A 20,283-nucleotide genomic window follows, 5' to 3' on the forward strand; every position below is an offset into this window, starting at 1 on the left:
TGGATGAATGATGGCATATTAAGCACCATAAAGTTAATGTTAATTACTAATGTCAACCATTAATTATATGCTTTTTAATATGTCAGATCCAAATGAGAAACAGGCAGCTTCAGAATGAAGGTCTGCATTTTGCAACTCACTATGACAAGTGATTTTACTTACAATGTAGACATGAAAACAATTTTTTAAACCATTTTCTTCCAAGAGCTTTAGGACATGGATATACCAAGAGGAAAGTAAGTAAATCTAGCTTGCCTGCGTGTGGCATTTTTAATTAAAATATTTTCCTATACAAAACCGGGCCAGATACAATCTTGGTACTTTGGTCCCAAAAGATCCATAATCATTTTCACAAAGCAGACAATAATAAACAATAAAAAGTTCTTGTTCTCTGTGAATTAGTAAAACATGAATTCATTACTGCCTAATCATTTAATAACCTATTTGTTTAGTTCAACTGAAAATTTAGACATTTCTTGCAAACCAAAACTACAATGAGATATCACCTCACACCTGTCAGAAAAGGTAAAATTAACAACACAAGAAACAACAGGTGTTGGTGAGGGTGTGGCGTAAAAGGAAACCTCTTGCATTGCTGGTGGGAGTGCAAACTCTGGAAAACTGTATGGAATTTCCTCAAAGAGTTAAAAATAGAACTACCTTAGGATTCTGCAATTTCACAATTGGTTATTTATCCAAAGAATACAAGAACACTAATTCAAAGGGATATATGCACCCCTATGTGTATACCAGCATTATTTACAATAGCCAAGATATGGAAGATAAATGGATGAAGAAGATGCAGTGTGTATATATATATATATCATAATAGAATATTTTATTCAGCCATACAAAAGAATAAAATCTTGCCTTTTGCAATGAAATGGATGGAGCTAAAGTAACACTAAGCAAAGTAAGTCAGAGAAAGACAAACACCATATGCTTTCACTTATATGTGGAATTTAAGAAACAAGGGAAAAAATGAGAGAGAAATAAAAAAATACACTCAATTATAGAGAAGTGAGAGAGGCAGAGGGATGAACAGGTGATGGAGATTAAGGAATGCACTTGTGATGAGCACAGGGTGATGTATGGAAGTGCCAAATTATTACATTGTACACCTGAAACTAATTTAACACTCTTAAGTAATTAAAATAAAAAACAACAAAAAAGAAAATTTATACATTTCTAGACCTTAACAGAAATATAAGAGGGGGAAGAAACACTAAGAGATTTTTGTAGTGATCTGGAATAAAGGGCATTTTTGCAATACTCCCAGCTATTAATAATTTGATTACTTAAGACTAAATATACAACCATAATATTATTCCTGTTTCTATTACTGCCACATCAATTGAGAGTAGATACAAATGCATATAGCATCCTGAGATAGATATGCTTTCTTCAATGAAAGACAAACCAGTTAAAACATAACCAACAGAGCTAAAGCAGAAGACTTACTCTGATAGTAGTATTCCATTAAGAAAAATAACTGGTACTTAAAGAATTTTTTACATTAATTCTCTACTCCTGATTTTTTTTTATTAAGAAAAAAAGTTTATTTATTTTTGACAGAGAGAAAGAGAGAGCAAGTGGGGGAAGGGCAGAGAGAGAGAGAGGGAGACACAGAATTCGAAGCAGGCTCTAGGCTCTGAGTGGTCAGCACAGAGCCTGATGTAGGGCTCGAACCCATGAGCCGTGAGATCATGATGACCTAGGCCAAATCTGGCTGCTCAAATGACTGAGCCACCCAGGTGCCCTGCCTGATTTTTTTTAAAACATGTTTACTTATTTATTTTAGAGAGAGAGAGAGAGAGAGAGAGAGAGAGCAAGTAGGGGAGGGGAAGAGAGAGAGAGGGAGACAGAATCCTAAGCAGGCTCTACGCTAACAGCCTAGAGCCAGAAGTGGGGCTTGATCTCAGAAACTGTGACATCATGACCTAAGCTGAAATCAAGAGTCATATGCTTAAACAGTTGAGCCACTCAGGTGCCCCTAAATTAGTTTGTTTATCTAGGGGAAGTGGACACTCAAAATAAATATACAAAATACAGAACTTAGTACATGTACCTGAAACATTTCCACTGAAAGATCAAACTGGATCCAAGACTATATTTTAATACTTTTCACATAAACTACAACTAAGTAAGTAAAAAACTGTCAGTTACATATTAGGACACTGTGCCCCTTGCCACTGGAATTCTTGGATAATCATGAGGCACTACTTAATACTACCTGAATATCGATAAAAAAGTACACAACGCCTGAGGAAAGAAAATCATAGCAAGCGATTCTCATAAAAGCTAACTAAATATCTGCTATATCCTCTCTGGTAAAAACATGCCTGAGATGCTTTCAACTTGAACTAGTGGCTAGAGAACCATTTTAAATCCTTTAGCTTTGAGTAAGTTGAACATCAACTACTAAAATCCATTTGGCACGTAACTTAACTGCCTACATCAACATGTAGCAAATTTTATGACTACATGTCAACACACTAGAGTCCAAGTAAAATAATACCACCATTGGCACAACACATTTGTAGCTTTTTCAAAGTATACTGGTTTCAAAGAATAAGTTACTGTACTATCCTACTAGAGTAGGATAAATTGTGCTCCCTATTTCTAAATAGATAAGCCATTTCTTCACTAACTAAAACCTGTTCCCTAGGGAGGGATATCATTTCTGATCATCCTCTTTGTGCTAGAAATTCTTAAATTAAAAATCAGAACAATTTTATGAGATACGTATCAGTAATCCTCTTTACAGATGATGAAGCTGATAGTGAGAAAGTTAAATATATCCAAAGGTCACATGGCTAAGAAGGGCTGGCCCCATTATCTTAACTTAAAACTCACTGAGGCTCATATTTTCCTCTTACATATACATTTATGCACTAAGATACACACAATTTAGACAGTAATCAATTTTCTTCTCTTCCTACTTGGGTTGAAGAAATTTCAGTAAACCTAAGAAAAGGAGCTAAAAAAGCCTCATGCCTTATGAAGAGACAAAGGCAACACCAGAATTCTATATTAGAAAAAACTACAAGAAATACCAAGAAAAATGCATTCAAGGCAATATTGAAAAAGGCCAACAGATCTGAGCCCCCTTTGACCTCTCCAAAGCAAAACAGTGAGTTACCAGGGAGTATAAATAGGAGTTACTATAAGGATCTGATTCAGAGGCCTGAAAAAAGAATCAAACCACGAGGTAAAAAGCTAGAGATTACATTCTCCAAGGTTAGAGTTAACACAACAGAAACAAGTTCCAATTAAGCATAAGACATTGACCCAAAATCAGACTTGTTTTGGAAATATGCATCCACATCCCAGAAGTTAGATATCCTGGGACTATGCAAAAATACTTTCTGCTTGATGGGTTTGAATATTCAAGCACTATCAGTTTGAATTAGAATGAAAATCTGCTAATTTAACACCAAATAAAGTTGTTTAAGACCTTAGGATAGTTTATGTAAACACGAACCAATCAGAGAATGACAGATGCAGGAAATGTCAAGGATGTCCTATAATGGGAGTCTGAAGCGAGAATCAAATTTCTGCACTACAGCCAAAACAGTTAGAAATACTCCTGGAAGTCACAGGTAATTTTTTTTTTAAATTATATCTTCTGGATGAGAAAACTAACTACATAGAGACTACAGAAAATTTATTGTAACACATGTGACTGTGTATCTGCTGAAGGTATGTTTAGAAAAATGCAAATACTGAAAGAAGCTGTCACTACAGGTATCATAAATAAAACACAACACGTATATAAAATACATAAAGTATATAACACAGTTCTAGTATCATGGCTAGACCAAGGGGAGACGAAGGGGGAAAATAGTGGGGGAGAGGGAGAGAGGCAAACCATGAAAGACTCTTGAATGCTGAGAACAAACTGAGGACTGATGGGTGTGGGGAGGGAGGAGGGAGATGGGCATGGAGGAGGGCACTTGTGGGGATGAGCACTGGGTATTATATGGAAACCAACTTGACAATAAACTATTTGTAAAAAAAATAAGAAAATAAAAAATCCCATTAAAAATTAATAAAAAAAAATAAAAGATGCAATATAGTACTGTAGAAAATAAAATTTGCTGAATGTCAAGTTATTCAAGTTGTGGCTCTCAGAGAAACACCACCACCACCCAGCACTCATTAGTATTTACCATGTGCCAAACACCATGTTAAGTGTTTTATAAGCATTTATTTCTTACCCTAGGAGTTAGGTGCAGTTTTTATCACAATCTTATTAATGGGGAAACTGGGCAAAAGAAGTAAACATGTGGGGTAACACAGCTGGCTATTAGCAAAGCTACCCAGGGCTGTGTGACCTTGGAAAAAGCGAGTAAGATCCCAATGTTTAGTTTTTGAAGAGTCAAGAAGGGATCATTTGCTATATCTACTATCGGTTTTTTTGTGAAGACCACATGATTCCTCAAACCATTACCATATGTAAATACCGAAACAGTTATTTATTTACTTACTTGCGTATTTATTGCCCAAACTTTTACATAACTAGTTATCCAGGTCTTCTTATGCTTTTATTTTAGCTCTGGTATCCTGCCCCCTGTGGCTTATCTTATTATGTCCAAGCATATGCCTGGTTCCTGGATCTGACTGCTCTTTTGCCCCATTTTCTAAGATCTGTTTTTCTGTTGTTTTTTTTTTAATATTTATTTATTTTTGGGGGGAGGGGCGGTGAGAGAGGGACACCTCTGTGCTGACAGCAGAACGCCCAATGTGGGGCTCGAACTTGCGAACCTTAAGATCATGACCTGAGGCAAAGTTGGATGCTCAACTGACTGAGCCATCCAGGCACCCCTGTTTTTATCTTTCTACTATTTCTTGCTATGATTTCACATCTTCACTTATCCATCACAGCCCTGACATCCCCACCCCTACACAGTCACGTGAATATACTGAGGTATATCTATCATGCGAGAGGCACTTGAAACTGGCACCTGCCTGCTGCTCCCTGCCAGCCTGGTCTCTGCAGTACATTCTTTCCTAAGAGCTTAGGCAAAGAATGTAGCTGTATCTGGCTTTTACTTCTAACCCTCCTTTGCTCTTGTTTCTCCTATAATTAATAATTACAAAGCTAACTATGATACCCTGTACATCACTTTCCTAGTAGTCAGTATTGTATTTGTATTAGTATTTCTAATACATTATGCCTCAAAATTGAAGGAAACCTTGTCTAGTGAGGGACCTGTGCCCACACATAAAGCATAATACAATAAATTCAACTGATAAGAACTGAAAGCAAGAGATTAACAATGATTAGCAATTGAATTCCTCTTTTAGTCCTACTCCAAAGCTGGCAACTTTCTTCAGTCAATATTAGTGAAAAATAAAATGGTAAGTTCTAAGTTAAAAAGTCGTTCTAAACCACAACAGGTAATTATTCCAAGTATCTGATTTAACTAATAGAAAACTAGATGGGAATCAGATTACTCTATGACCATTTTTAGTTTCATCTAAACTCACTAAAAAACCCAAGGTACCTTGGAACTTCTGGTCACTCTTGTTCACAGCTAAAACAAAGGGCTATAATTGCTTTACTACCCAGAAAGAAAAAGACATAATCAAAGTCATGACATTGCCACAAAAAAAAAAAAAAAACCTGAGTTTTAAAGGTGGAAGTTATCCTAAATATGCGATCCAATCCAGCCTCCAGCTATAAAGAGACTTCCGCAAAGCCCCACTATGAGAGAATGGTAGCTTGAGTCTTGAGCCCTAGTTCTGTGCACGTCCCAATTATCAGGGAGAAGCAGTAAGTCAGAAACCAGGATGGCAAACAGCAGCCTGGCTATGCCTTGCAATGCCTCCCTGTAATAGCTCAATATGTTTGTGTGTACATGGAGGAAGGGGTGGATGGTGGCGATGACTGAGTGCGTATGTGACATCAAGGCTGTTTTGACTACTGAGGGACTATGACAAATGAAAGCACAGCATTGGCAAAGATGCTTCCAGATACACATAATGCACTAAAGAATAAAGGAATGAAAGGCTTCTCAAGACGTGAGGAAACTTGTCCAAAGAAACATTTGTCCAGGAAAGAGAAGACCAGCTTGTGACCCCAAAAAACTTCTGAGACTTAATTTTTCATCTGTTAAATAGAAATAACACCCTATTATCCCCTATCGAGCTGTCGAGTCACACCACTTAGGTAAAAACAATCCACAGACTATAAGGCAAGATAATGTGCATTTTAGTCGCACTTCTACCGCTTCTAACTCCTAATAATCATGTTCATGATGCAACAGAGCATTATCTAGGAATAAATGGGCTTTAGAGACAGACATACCACAGTATAAATCCTTCCAAGAAGTCTCAGTAAGATACTTTCCATAAACAGAACAGTTACTGTAGGGCAGAGAATCCAAAATTTTTATTGAGAATATACATATACTAGTCTTATTCTCTTTTTGGCCTTTGCTAAATTAATCCTGTAGGAAATATTATTATCCCCATTTTATAGAAAAGAAATCTAACTACAGAGAAGATAAATAACTGGACTCTGGGCTATACTGTTAGTAAGCAGCAGAGGCAGCATTTGAATGCAGGCAGTCAGTCAAACTACCATGCAACATTGTTACACCTACCTTAAATGTCATTTTGCTCTCCAAATAAATAATACATGTTTTAAAGTCACATTGCTATATTCATTCACCCATACGCTAAGCTCTTAATAAAGGTTACAAACTAGTATAACACCCAATCCCAGGTGGCACACCAGCTGCACACACATTAAAGGTTTAACACTTCCAGGGAGTGTAGGTCATTTTATAAGGATCCCAAAGGTCAATGAACATGTGATAATTTAAAAAGTTTCCTGTGTGAGGGGTGTCCGGGTGGTTCACTCGGTTAAGGAACCGACTCTTGGTTACAGCTCAGGTCATGACCTCACATTTCATGGGTTCGAGCCCTGTATCCAGCTCTACGCTGACAATGTGAAGCCTGTCTGGGATATTCTCTGTCTCTCCCTCTCTCTCTGCCCCTCCTCCACTCACTCTCTCTCAAAATGAATAAACTTTAAAAATTAAAAAGTAAATAGTTTCCTGTGGCCCACAATTAATTAATTTGCAAGACTTAGGGAAAGAGAATATATCAGGAATCCAATGTTGAGTCTGGTAAACCAAGCATGCTTGTAGCAATACTGCCTTACAGTCTTAGAGAATAGTACTGGTAAAAGTACTTAAAATGAGGTTGCTTTCCACTATCCCCTAAATATGGTACAGCATGAAAATATGCCAGAATAAAGTAGTTATTTTTAGGAATTAACTTTCATAATTTTATTCATCACGTTCATAGATGATTATGGGTCTCAAGTCAGTTAAGTTTTCCAGTGGTATTTTACTTATTGTATACCAATAAAAAGGGGAGTGCCTGGGTGGCTCAGTCGGTTAAGTGTCCAACTCCTGATTTTGGCTCAGGTCATGACCTCACGGTTTGGGAGACTGAGCCCCGCTTTGGGCTCCATGCTGTCAGACTGACTGGGATTCTCTCACTCCTCTTTCAAAACAAACAAACAAACAAACAAACAAACAAACAAAGGATCTACCTTGGTAGTTCTCAATTCTGACTACCATCAAAATCATTTGTAGAGCTTTCTAAAACTACGAATGCCTAGTCTTACTAAAGTTCTCCCTGTGGGTTGCCTGGGTGGCTCAGCTGGTTAAGCATCTATCTCTTGATATCAGCTGAGGTCAAGATCTTGCAATTGACTGAGCCCAATGTTGCTCTGAGCAACATCTACTCTGAGCATGGAGCCTGCTTGGGATTCTCTCTGTCCCTCTCTCTCTACCCTTCCCCTACTTGTGCTCTCTCTCAAAATAAACATTAAAAAAAAAAAAAGACCTCTCTGCATCTTCAAGTTTGAGACCTAAACATATTACTTGTTTTTAAATTCTGACTCACTATGTCTGGGGAGGTGCCAGAGTCTACATTTCTATTTGGTAGATGCTGACAGCCTTGGGCCACACTTTAAGCTCTTACTTTCCTGATTTTCCTCGTCTATAAAATGGGGTCAAAAATAGTACCTACAGGATTAAATTAGTTAAAACTAAACACTTAGAATAGGATTGACACATATATTCTCAATAAACTATTTTTTATTTTTTGGCCAATAATAAAAGTGACTTCATTTATTGCATATATCCTAATTCTTGTATCACATAAAGATACAGTCATACAACTAGTAGCCCATGGACCACACTGAATAGCAAGACCATACATAATTCTGTACTAGAAAAGTACTCTACTCTGTAGGCAGAAGTGTAAAACAAACTGTAGACTTTATACCAACTCAGAGAAGAAAGATCATTGAGGGCATCACAACAACATGGGCATGGAAATGATTTTCTAAGGACAGGTTAAAAAATGAGTATGTGAAAAGGAATAAAAGCACAAAGGCATACAAAATCCATTCATTTACTCTCTAATTCCACACAGATTGCACATGTTCTAGGCAGGAGGGATATGAAGTTTACAAAGTCTCTACATTTTTGGAGCTTATGTTTTAATAAGGGAGATAATGAAACAAACATAGATGTGTAACATTTCAGGTTGTGGTAAGCTTTATGAATAAAAAGTAATCAAGGTACAGAGATATTGAATGATGGGAACTAATATTTCAACTAGGATGATAAGGAAACATCTACTGAGGTGACATTTGAGCAAAATCCTATAAATATGTAAGGAAGGGAATTACGGGCAGACAGCATTCTAGTGAGAAGAAACAAGAAATGCAAAGGTGCCAAGGCTGGCAGTTCCATAGGCTCCAGAAGCAACAATTGGGAACAATTGTGCTTTATTACCAGCACAACGGGTAATAGAAGGAACAGCAGATGAATTAGCTGGGTTCCAGATTTTGCAGGGCTTTGTAAGTCACAGAAAGGAATTTGGACAAAATCAAGGTGGTTAACAAGATGCAAAAGCAGAAGAGTAACATAATACACATCTTAAAAGGAGAATATAAAAGAAAAAGGGGAAGGGAAGAAAAAATAAACACTCTGACTATAATGGAGAATTTTTATAGCAACATTAGAAGGCAATCCATTTAAGAATGGAAAATATGGGGGCGCCTGGGTGGCTTAGTCGGTTAAGCATCCGACTTTCGCTTAGGTCATGATCTCACGGTTCATGGGTTTGAGCCCCGCGTCAGGCTCTGTGCTGACTGCCAGTTCAGAGCCTGGGAGACTGTTTCAGAGTCTGTCACTCCCTCTCTCTCTGACCCTCCCCTGCTCACGCTGTCTCTCTCTCTCTCTCCTAGAAATAAATAAAACATTAAAATTATTTAAAAAAAAAAAAAAAGAATAGAAAATATGGCCACATTTGTTCACTCACATGCTTTCCTCATTTACTCCACAAAAAGTTACTCAGCATCACTTACTGTATCTGATACCAAAACCACAAACACAATTAAGGCAGACCCTGCAGTTAAAAATAAACAAACAAACAAAGATTTCATTTTAAAGGTAGTAAGGAGCCACTGAAGGATTCTGAACTGAGGAATAGCATAATGAAAACAGTGCTTTGGGAAAGATTAATCTGGTAATGGCAAACAGAAAGGGTTAGAATAAGAACTGACTAGAGATGGGAGAGACCAATTGTGAAGCTTCTGTAAACATCTAGGTATGGGCTTATACCTATTTGAGCTACTCATGAAGGAAAAAGAAAGCTCACAGTAATTATTTGGCATTTTGTGAAGGAGAGAAAGCAGTCTTTGTTTTTGCCAAATTTTGAGGGAGGGAAACTAAAAGTTAGGAGGGGCAATTAATTAGTACAGGAGACTAATTTGATTTGAAAACAGAAGACTTATGTAACAAATTTTTCCGAATAAAAATTTCCGAAAAGTTTTTGTAAATCCAGATCCTGAGTCCAAGAGTACATTTAGACTCTGGAATCACTCTGTCTCATAGTTCAGCTCATTTTAATGAACATTCAGTGTCTATTAATTACATGAGGTACCATATTGGATGCGATCAACTATGGTCCTTGCTCTTAAAGAATATACAATCAAGTTCTGAGAAAGAGGTATGTACAGAGTATTGTAATGCACCCAAAAAAAAAAAAAGGGAACATTTGGTCCAGATAGGGGTTTGATGAAAACTTCTTGGAGTAAATATGCCATTACAAGCTCATGGAAGTTGTGTTAGTTAAATGAAAAAAATAATACCAAAAGGTTCCAGGAAATTGAAATAATATGAGTAAAGCATAGTAACATATTATTGCATGGTGTACGAGAGGGCTCACCAACAATTTAGTATTACCAGAAGATGAAAGGTCAAGGGGCAGAATGATGGAAAGTCAAACTAGAGTATTGACAGGGCTCAGGTCATGAAGGGCCATGCCATCTAAAAAGTTAGACCTACAAGTGAACAATTCTTTGAAGTAGAGAGAATCAACAGCAACAAAAACAACTTATATATCCAACATATATCTCCCCAATAGTTTGTTCCCAATATAACCTAGAGCTTATAAGGACAATCCTATGCACTTATACATTTAAACACCCTGTGTAAATGAACAAAGCTAATGTTACAATGCTATTTGTCTCTGAAATATTTTCATTAAAAAACCCAACCTGGTTAAGTATGAGCATATGTGACTTGGTACATATACACCTTTATATAACTCATCACAACACACTATAAATATATGTAGTTTTGCCAATGCTTAAGTGCTGTTTCATGCTCCCACCTAATAAAAGTGAGCAGAACAGAACAACGTAAGAAAGTCTGATTTATAACCATTAGCATTATTAGTATAGCACAGTGCAAATGCTGCTAGCAAATGGGTGCTCTACTATAATTCTGAGGTGAATATACTTATTTTGTTGTGGGGTCTGTTTCTGCAATTTAGTCTGAGTTTGGGGGGAAGAGTTTAACCTGTAATCAAGAAGTAATAGTCTTGAACTTAACACAAGAATCAAAGAAACAGTATTAGGCTGGATATTAAGATTTAAGTTTTACAGCACCTCAGGATGCCTTCAAAAATTGTTGAGGGTAGAGACCACATCAAAGCTTGGGTGAAGTCCTTCAACACTGTATCTATAATGAACTATAGGCAGATGGATCCCATAACTTAGGGATTTCTAAAAGAACAAGAAAGCAATCACCACATGACCATGGTCAACTCATTTTGAAAGGGGTAATGCTACAGTAATCTTGTACTGCTTATATTCAGTTAGGGTCCTCATTTCCGGGAAATCATTCTCTAAATTTAATAGCAAGTATGTGGGTACAAGGAATGGATGAAAGTAAGAGGGAGAGAGATTATGGGCTCTCTATAAATGAGGCACATGGGTGGCTCAGTTGGTTAAGCGTCAGACTTTGGCTTAACACAAACTGAGATCACAATCTCTCAGTTTGTGAGTTCGAGCCCCACGTCGGGCTCTGTGCTGACAGTGAGGAGCCTGGAGCCTGCTCCGGATTCAGTGTCTCCCTCTCTCTCATCCCCATCCCTGTTCATGCTCTTTCTCTCTCAAAAATAAAAATAAAAAAATAAACTGGTCAGTTTCCAAGTTGGCTTGCTTCCAGAATATCATGTGAATAAGACCATGAGTTATGATCCAGGATCTTTGTCCATAATGTTAGAGGCACTGAGAGGTAAGATTATCCCTATAAGAAGTCTTATGATAAAATATACACATCTTTGACAGAATATCTAGTACTGTCATCATGGTCTTTTTGGATTTCAAATACGATTCTCTTCCTCTTTAACTGTAAATAGACAGGTATAACTGAGCAATCAAATGCAACTGGATCTTATCTAAAATGGTGAGTTTTATATAGACTTCTCCTAAAAGGGGGAAAACCTTAGGAACTGGTGGCTAAAAAAAGGAAATCAGATTACAAACAGTTATTTGTAATATAGGTAGGCAATGATATAAACAAAATACTTATGGAAAATGCCTTCATTTTAGAACAGAAAGCATCTATCTGTCAAATTTAGCAACACCAGAGCCAATAATATCTGGTGATATTAAACACACATTACAACCTTTAATCTTCCTCTTTTTGTGTGGCCCATCCCTGCTCCACTGCCCTTGGGCTATTCCATAGTTTACTGAATACTGTGATAGTTTTAAAACATGGCCACAAACTCTTTGGCACTCCTTGGATAGGGGAGATCTGTGACTGCTTTCACCAAGAGAGTGCAGCAGATGATATGACACTATGTGACTCCAAGGGTTGGTAATAAAAGACCGTGAAGCTTAATTTTGTTTGCTAGGAAAATCACTCACTCTTGGAGCCCTGAAATGCCATGCATGAAGTACAATTACCCTGAGAACACTCTGACAGGTAGAACTTGAGTTAATAGTCCTAGGTAGGCCTGTCCTTCAGCCATACTAGCTCAGGTGCTAGGCATTTAGTGAAGAGGTCATCAGGAACTGGATCCTGTAGCTTCATCTAGTACAGTCCCCAGCCTTTTATATTAACCGCAGACAGAATTGTCCTAGCTGAAGCCCCAAACATGGTAGAGCAGAGAAGAGCTGTCCTTGGCTTTCCAAATTTCTAACATACAGAATATGTGAGAATCAAAGGGCTGTTGTAGGGTTTCGTGACACTGTGTTTTGACACGGTTAATTATGCTCTAAAGAACAGGAGCCCACTATTTGTGAAGTACTATACAGGAATTACGGACTCAAAGATGAAAAGATACAGACCTGACCTCGAGGAATTCACATATGGGGAGGGGGAAACAAAGATTTCTCTTCATTAAAACTATAACCAAGGGGTGGCATCTGCAACAGTGCCAAAGGCAGACTTACAATCAAATAGCTATCTTTAAGCCTCCTAAGAATGATTTGCAACAATCTCAGAATTTTTAGATTTGTTTAGGACAAATGAGTTGCAAGAATATAAGTCATCTGAAGAAAAGCTACTTCATTTCTCTACCTGTCCAGCACAGGACACCTGTAAGAAGCATGCACTGAGACATTTTATGTATATTATCATATTTATTCTCAGTGAGTTTTATTCAGTACTGTTGCTTTCACATTTCATTAATAATTGACAACTTTTTTTTTTGAACCAAGTTTCATTTTAGTTTTCCCTAGAGATAGGGTAGTATGTTTGCAAATCAATGGAGGCCATCTTTTAAAGCTTATTAATAATACCATCCTCCAGAAACTAGCTTAACTCTCACTATCTCAGTCTTTTCTGAGGACAACAGTAAAACAGTAGCTCTACCCTGTAACTATAGCTGGCATCATGATACCTGATTTTAACGACATGTGTTTAGCTGTTACATGGGAGAATGTGATTTGGTTCAAAAAAACTTAGGATAATTTTATTAAAGGTAAAGAAAAATCTGAACATTTTAGAGGTCAGATGTTCCACAACACGTAAGCTGGGGCTAAATTCCATTTGTGAGTGGTTTTTCCTAATTGGTGGTAATAAATTCCTAAAAAGGAAGGGTCTAATGGTAATGTTGACTGATTCTTAACTACATTAACCCAAATGTTCCTGTCACAGTGAAATTTGCTCTATAATTTACTTTAATGGACTAGGTGTATCAATAAATATGTCCAGTCTCTTTTTTTCCTTTCCATTTAAATCAAGTCCAACTCTATGTCAACAGATTATACCAATGTAGAATTACAATAGCTAATGCATTGGGAAAAGTAGTGTTCTTTGATAAATAATTTTTCTAAAACCTTTTAAGCATGCTGCATCCTCAATATTTCTTTTACACACAAGAAATGCAGTAAATTACACTAGCAGACACTACTGACCACTGGCAACTGTGATTATGGACCTAAAACCCTCATCAGTTCCAACAGTGACTATGCTTTCAGATATCCAAAATCAGCTAAGACAATCAAAGTATTTAGGGATGTTTTAGGAAGAATTTTCTCCATTAAAAATATAACCAAACTCTAAGAGAAATAATAGCTTAATGACTATTGTAACATAATGCTAGCCCTGGCACAGATAAACCTTAGAAGTCTGTAAACTACTTGAGATTATTGTAAAGTTTTATGTATATGTTAATATACATATGTTTATGACAAGAGACTATAGCTTTCATGAACGTCTCAAAGGGGTCTGCCTCAGCTGAATGAAACCTAATTAGATGCTGTCCCTTTTCTTCTACCACTAAACATTTTAAGTACAAGCTAAATGCTTCCTCTAGCTTTCTTACCTCAAATCCTTTCCTCCCTCCTTTTTATTTCCTCACTGTGTGCCTCTCCTGTCCCCAACAATCCAGCTGCAACCTCTGTGTGTCAAATATACGGATGTAAAAAGAAAAGCTTAATCTGAATTCTAGATTAAAAAAAAGCTGTTACTAGTCAGCATATAAAATCAATCACCAAAATCATCAAAAAGAAAGAATAAACTTGTTTAGAACAAATCTGTATTTAAGTCAATAATTTTCTTAATTTTAACTTACAGTTATTCCAGATACTTAGTTACACACATTTCTCTCTAGAGATATTATTTGCCGCATTTACTGTAGTTCCTTGAAAGGGAGGAAAAGACAGAAGGGGGAAAAGTTTTCCTAAAAGATTACCCATTGAGTCAATGATCTGTGGGGTTATTATGAGGCTCCATTATTAGGGCTGAGAGCCTCAAAGGCTTTTGTTATATCACTAATTTCTTTTTGCAAGGCTTCAGCAAATGAGCCGATTTATCTAGTTCTGCATGCTTGGGGCTTGATACATGCTATTTGTACATGACAGGTTTCATCTGTGTAGCACCACTGATACCATTTATCTGCACATCAAAAAAAAAAAAAAAAAGCTCTTCCCTGATGAAAAAAAAATATATATATATATGCACATACTGGCATAAGAAACATTAAAGAGGTGAGTAAAAAAAATCTGTGATATCTCATAAAATGAAACCAAACTACTGGAAGATCACCAATTGAGTAGGAATGTGCAAACAGGGATATAGGAGCAGTTATAATACCAAAAAAAGGAAAAGCTGGAAAGATCCTTGCTTACAGTGATAAAGTAGTAAGGCTTCATTAGCATCCTGTGAATTTTAACTAGAAATGGGAAAATCCAATTTATTTCAGACATGAAAAAGATAAAGTTTTATGACCAAAGCTTCATACAGCTTTATGACCAAAGGAGAATTATTTCAAAATAAATTTGAAAACAGTTTCCATTGTTTGTAATACGAAAAAAATTAACCTGTGGAATTTACCCTTATAGGAAAAAGAATTTAGATTACTGCTGTGGTTCACAATTAAAAAACCTGTGATACAGCTTAATGTCTTCCAGGAAGGTAACTTTAGAGAACACACAGGAAGAAACAAAAAGATAACCAAATGTGAAACTGCTTTGAGTTTAAAAATGATAATTAGCTTAAAAGCATCTGTGTAAAAGATTCTGAAGGGAGGAAGCAGCCTACATATTTGAATAACAAGGTAATAATGTTATTTCCAAACTTCCAACAGATGAAATAGAACACATTCTTTTGAGGAAAAAAACCCAGTATTTTCGTGTAGAAGGTATGCACTGCATTAAGGAGTTTGCCCCTATAATTCATAATCTTTCAGAACAGGAGGCTATATTGGGCTCCAATCACCCCCTACTCCTACTCTTCTCAGCATTTGGTAATACAGGCAGGAGAGCTAATTTTCTGTCGTTCAGGAAGAACTGCTGGATCACCAAACTTGCATCATCATCACCTCTGAAACATAGTAAAAATCACTGTTAGAACCAATAGTTTATTAGATCGAACCTACCATCAACAATGTCAACTCTGCTTGGTCGTGTTAACAGGAAAATGTTTTACGAGTTCCACCACTGGGCATCAATTTAACTTCCAGCACCAGCTATGCTGTAAAACCGTGAATGTAATTTATATGGTGACCTGCTTGTGTGGGAAGCAATATCTAGGTGAAACTTCTCACAGTCTGACAAAATGCTTTGATTTGCACCATTCAGATGATTGAGCAAAAAGAGTTTAAGCAATCATCACCAATAGCCTTTATCTCCAAATGCACTAAAAATTTATTACTCTATGAGTGCAACCTATTGCTTTAGAGCCAGACTTGATAGAATAGAAATGATTGGATAAATATTACATTTTCAACTGGTACACATCTTGTCCATTAGGTTTAAATATTGCACAAGCTACGTGTTTAAGATAAACATCAGTCTTAGCTGATTCCATCACATAGTACATTTAGAAAGGCTCCAAATGTTTCCATAGTAACATTTTGTGCTTACATATAACTCACAATACATGTTCACTGCCAATTAGGAGAATGTAAACTGAGAGACCACTGAACTCTTCTTAAAGAATCTACCTTTGTCTTTTACTTAGCACTTAATACAGCTGACAGTATTTATACATCTATTGCTGTGTATCAAGCCACCAAGTAATCAACCACTCAGGTAGGAAGGGACATAAATACATGGCTCCCCCACCTATCCTAAATAATAGTTTACTATTCAGGCCTTCCTAGAAATTATAAACTAGACTAGATTCATACTCATGGCTTTTCCAGGAGCTACTGCTGGGAGCAAAGCGAAGAATATTTATCTTGCAACAACCTCTGTATCCACCTGCCTGAGATCATACACCTTTAAAGACGACAATGGGTGTTTCTGATCTATAGATACATAGCAAGTCTGTCATGATAACTGTAATACAACTTTTAAATATCATTTCTAGCATCAAGGGAGGAATCCTATGCATAGAATCTTCAATGCCTTTGGGCTCCTGAGCAACTACAGTAGTCTGACTATAGCTTGACTAACATGATTAACTCAGCGTTACTGTCTATTTCCTAATTTGATTAGTTACTGCAATGTTAAAAATATCACCTCCAGTTTGGTGATGAAAATATGGACTCAGAGAGGTTAAATAACTTGATCAATAAGTAATGGAAATGGAATTGTAACCTTGATCCCACTAGATCACTTTCCACTATAAGCCCTACTGAGGATCTTTAAGATGAGGCTGTAATAATTAAATCTTTACACTTAAAGATTTAAAAAAGCACATAACAGTAAAATAAAACTTAAACACACATAGGATTATTTATAACAAGTATATCTTTATAATACTCCTAATCACCACCAGTCTTTATTCATTAAAGGAAGAGACTACTAATCAAGGAATCATCAAGCAATATGACTAACGGACATTAACCTTGGCAGGGAATTCTTTTCCTTAATTAAAAGGTTTCCAGCCATATTTTCATGCATTTGTTTTCCACATCAAAAAAAAAAATTGCAGTGTGCAAAATGGATATAAAGCAAAAAACATGCTATTTAGAAACAAATCATCCTATATTCCATTCACAAAGCCATTTGTTATAGTACTACTATAAGAGACTTAAGCATTTAACTTGGAATGCCTTAGCAAGATCTTTTAAGCTGTTTTTCTTATCTTGTTCTTCAAAATTTGAAACTAGAAAATCCCACTTGACTAAAAGGCAAAAAAAAAAAAAAGAAGAAGGAGGTTGTCCCTTTTAGGGTTAACAGATGCTTTTTGTAAGATTTTAGGTAAGATTAACCTTTTGCTCACAATAGGGCTGGTTATTGGTTTTATTTTTTTACTGTCTTTAACTCAGGTAAAAATCAATATAGAGCGAAACAAAGGCTCTAGAGGGTCTGGCTACACCAGCTTCTGGGTTGGATCCTGCACAATTCCACAACGTGCTGAGGCTAGGAGGGATTAGCCTGCTTGTGTTGAGTAAACCGATGATACTCAATAAACAGTTTCTGTTGTAAACCCCTTAGGACGTGCAAAGCCACACTAGTTGGCAATAGACCAGTTAAGCGGCAGAACCAGCTGTAATCTCATTTAGACCTGAGCTGATCCTCCTGTCCTTTCATTCCACAGGATCAAAGCAAACCACTGAGGAGGCAGCTGTATTATAACAGCTCTGCTTGCTGAATGCAGCAAACATTTCATAAATTCCACTCCTTGGAGCAAGTCTCTACCTAATCTACCCAGAGCTGGGACAATCAATGAATTTCTGAATTCATTAGACTGATTATCACAGGGTAACCATTTTCTCTTTGGAGATATGTGATGACTACAGGTCAACTTCACAAAGCAGCTTCTATTTCTGACCATTGTGTTGTTTTTTCTTTTCTTGAAAGACCCAAATTTTCACTCACAGTATCACATAAAAATGCTTTAAAATTATTTACCTCATTATCTTCAATGCAAATTAATGAACAAACAGTATGATGTTGAATTCCTACATAAGTAGCAGGTGGTTACCACTCAAATGCACCGAAACTTTGACAGGTGCCCACATTTCCACGTTCAATGACACGGGGGTTGGGGGAGTACAAATCTTACTGTGCTACAAATCGTATGTTGGTCAAAAGTGATATTCAAAATAATGTATAGAAAAGTTTTCTTTCATTAGAGAGTATTATTTAACATTTATTTGTTAAGTTTTCCATAAATCAGAACACAACTATTTTAAAAAGTTCCAAAGTGAGAGTGTTAAGTATTTCAACCGACTGAATCACCTAGCTGCCCCTTGTGTTAAGTATTTCAAGATAAGCGTTTCTTCCCCACCCACCTTTCAAATTAAACTGAACCTTACTATCTGATTTTGCTGAAAATTCCCTTTAATAAGAATGTAAATTTTGAGATGTAAGGCTTTAGAAAGCAGCCACCATCCCCAATTTAACAGAATGCCAACTAGATATATCACAGGCATAACGAGGCAGGTATTGGGGGGGGAGGGGTTATGTCACAGATGACTAATAGTAAACATGAAAGAAATGAAACCCAAAACACATGTGCAAGGCTCTATATAAACAACAGCATTTAAAAAGAATCAACAGATAATTTAACATTGAATGCCAACAGCTGAGATGAACTCTGCTGACTAGTTAGGGAGCTGGGAAAATTCTTAATAAATATTTAGGCTTTGCAGGCCGTATATACAACATCATATATTCTTGCTATTTTACAATTATTAAACATATAAAAAAACATTCTTAGCTCAATGGCTGTACAAAACCCAACTACGGGGCCAGAGTTAGCAGCACCTCAGCCTGCCAACCCCTTCTAGTCTGAAACTACTCGTTTCACAGAGGAGGACGCAGACCCTCAGGCACAGGAGTCCTTTTGCATAACTAAGCAGCAAGTGTCAGCTTAAGAATTCGGATCTTATCATCGAGTCCCAGTCTGGTGTTTTTCTACCACTTCTCAATATTCACCCCAACATCACTTCTGAAAGAAAATGGTGTTACCATTTCTTACCACATTTCAAAAACATTTGAAAAATATAAGCAAAGATCCCTGGGATTTGACAATCTACACAGCATGCCAAAGTGACCACAGCTTAACTGACCCAATCACTTCCAAGTGACAAATGCTACACGTAATGATTCACCTCTCTGATCTATTCTTCAGACATAAAAGGGTCCCATTTAACATAATCACATAATAACAGCAAAAGTGATAAATATCGAAACCTTAACTCTTCTAATATTTGCAAAATCCAGATCTTTGTAATAATAACACCACGATAGGAAACTGCAAAACTGTGTAATTATACTTTAATTGTATTGTGAGGCATGCATTAATCACAAAGTTTAAGTACCAAGGATAGAATTATAATAATTCTGTAAAACAAATTTAAGCTAGCTAAGTAGGTCAGAACCACTAACATGCAACAGGAGACCTCTGGGAATTTATCAGTTAATGGCTATTTATGTGCAAATGAGTGCCCTCCAACGCTCCAAAATCCTGTGTAGCTGAAGGGTATTTCTGTTAACCAGGAGCACTGCTTAACTGCAGAGGCATAAATTAAACCATTTTATTGGAAAGATTTTTAATTCCTCTACTTTCCTCTTACCACATTCCCTCCCAACCCCCGCCCCACCTTTCTAGAAGCACAATTTACAGAACATATTTAACAGAAGAAAAAAAAAAGGTGGCTGGAGAATCTTCAAAACTGGTCTCTCCCAACCCCCATATGTATATGCAGATTACACCTTCAGTAAAATTAAAGGAAAACATTTTTTATGTTTCACATCCTCCAAAGGAGACTTAAACTGTTAAAAAACTAAAAGCTTCAATGTAAACACTACATTAACATACTTTTTACAATCCATTATATAATAAAATAAAATTGTTTTATATCATTATATTCTTATCTTACAGAAGACAAAAAACATTCAGTGGAGTTTTCAGATAGCATAATCTGCCATCTGCAGATAAAGCATAATGGTTAAGACTATACATCTATCAAAGTCTATATATCTATACATCCCCTCTCAGAAGGGGGGGAAAAAAAACCTCTAAGTGTGTCATTTCTAACTTGCCTCAA

The 20,283-nt window shown here is 36.6% G+C and overlaps 1 protein-coding gene across 2 annotated transcripts in view; it reads right to left on the reverse strand.

The window, feature by feature from the left end:
* Positions 1-20,283, reverse strand: part of MMS22L (MMS22 like, DNA repair protein) — a 116,259-nt gene that overhangs the window by 36,477 nt on the left and 59,499 nt on the right. The gene's annotated exons all lie outside the window — the stretch shown is intronic.

This window comes from Hyaena hyaena, unplaced genomic scaffold (assembly GCF_003009895.1).
Source record: "Hyaena hyaena isolate Hyena2069 unplaced genomic scaffold, ASM300989v1 scaffold_887, whole genome shotgun sequence".
In the NCBI taxonomy this organism is placed as follows: domain Eukaryota; kingdom Metazoa; phylum Chordata; class Mammalia; order Carnivora; family Hyaenidae; genus Hyaena; species Hyaena hyaena.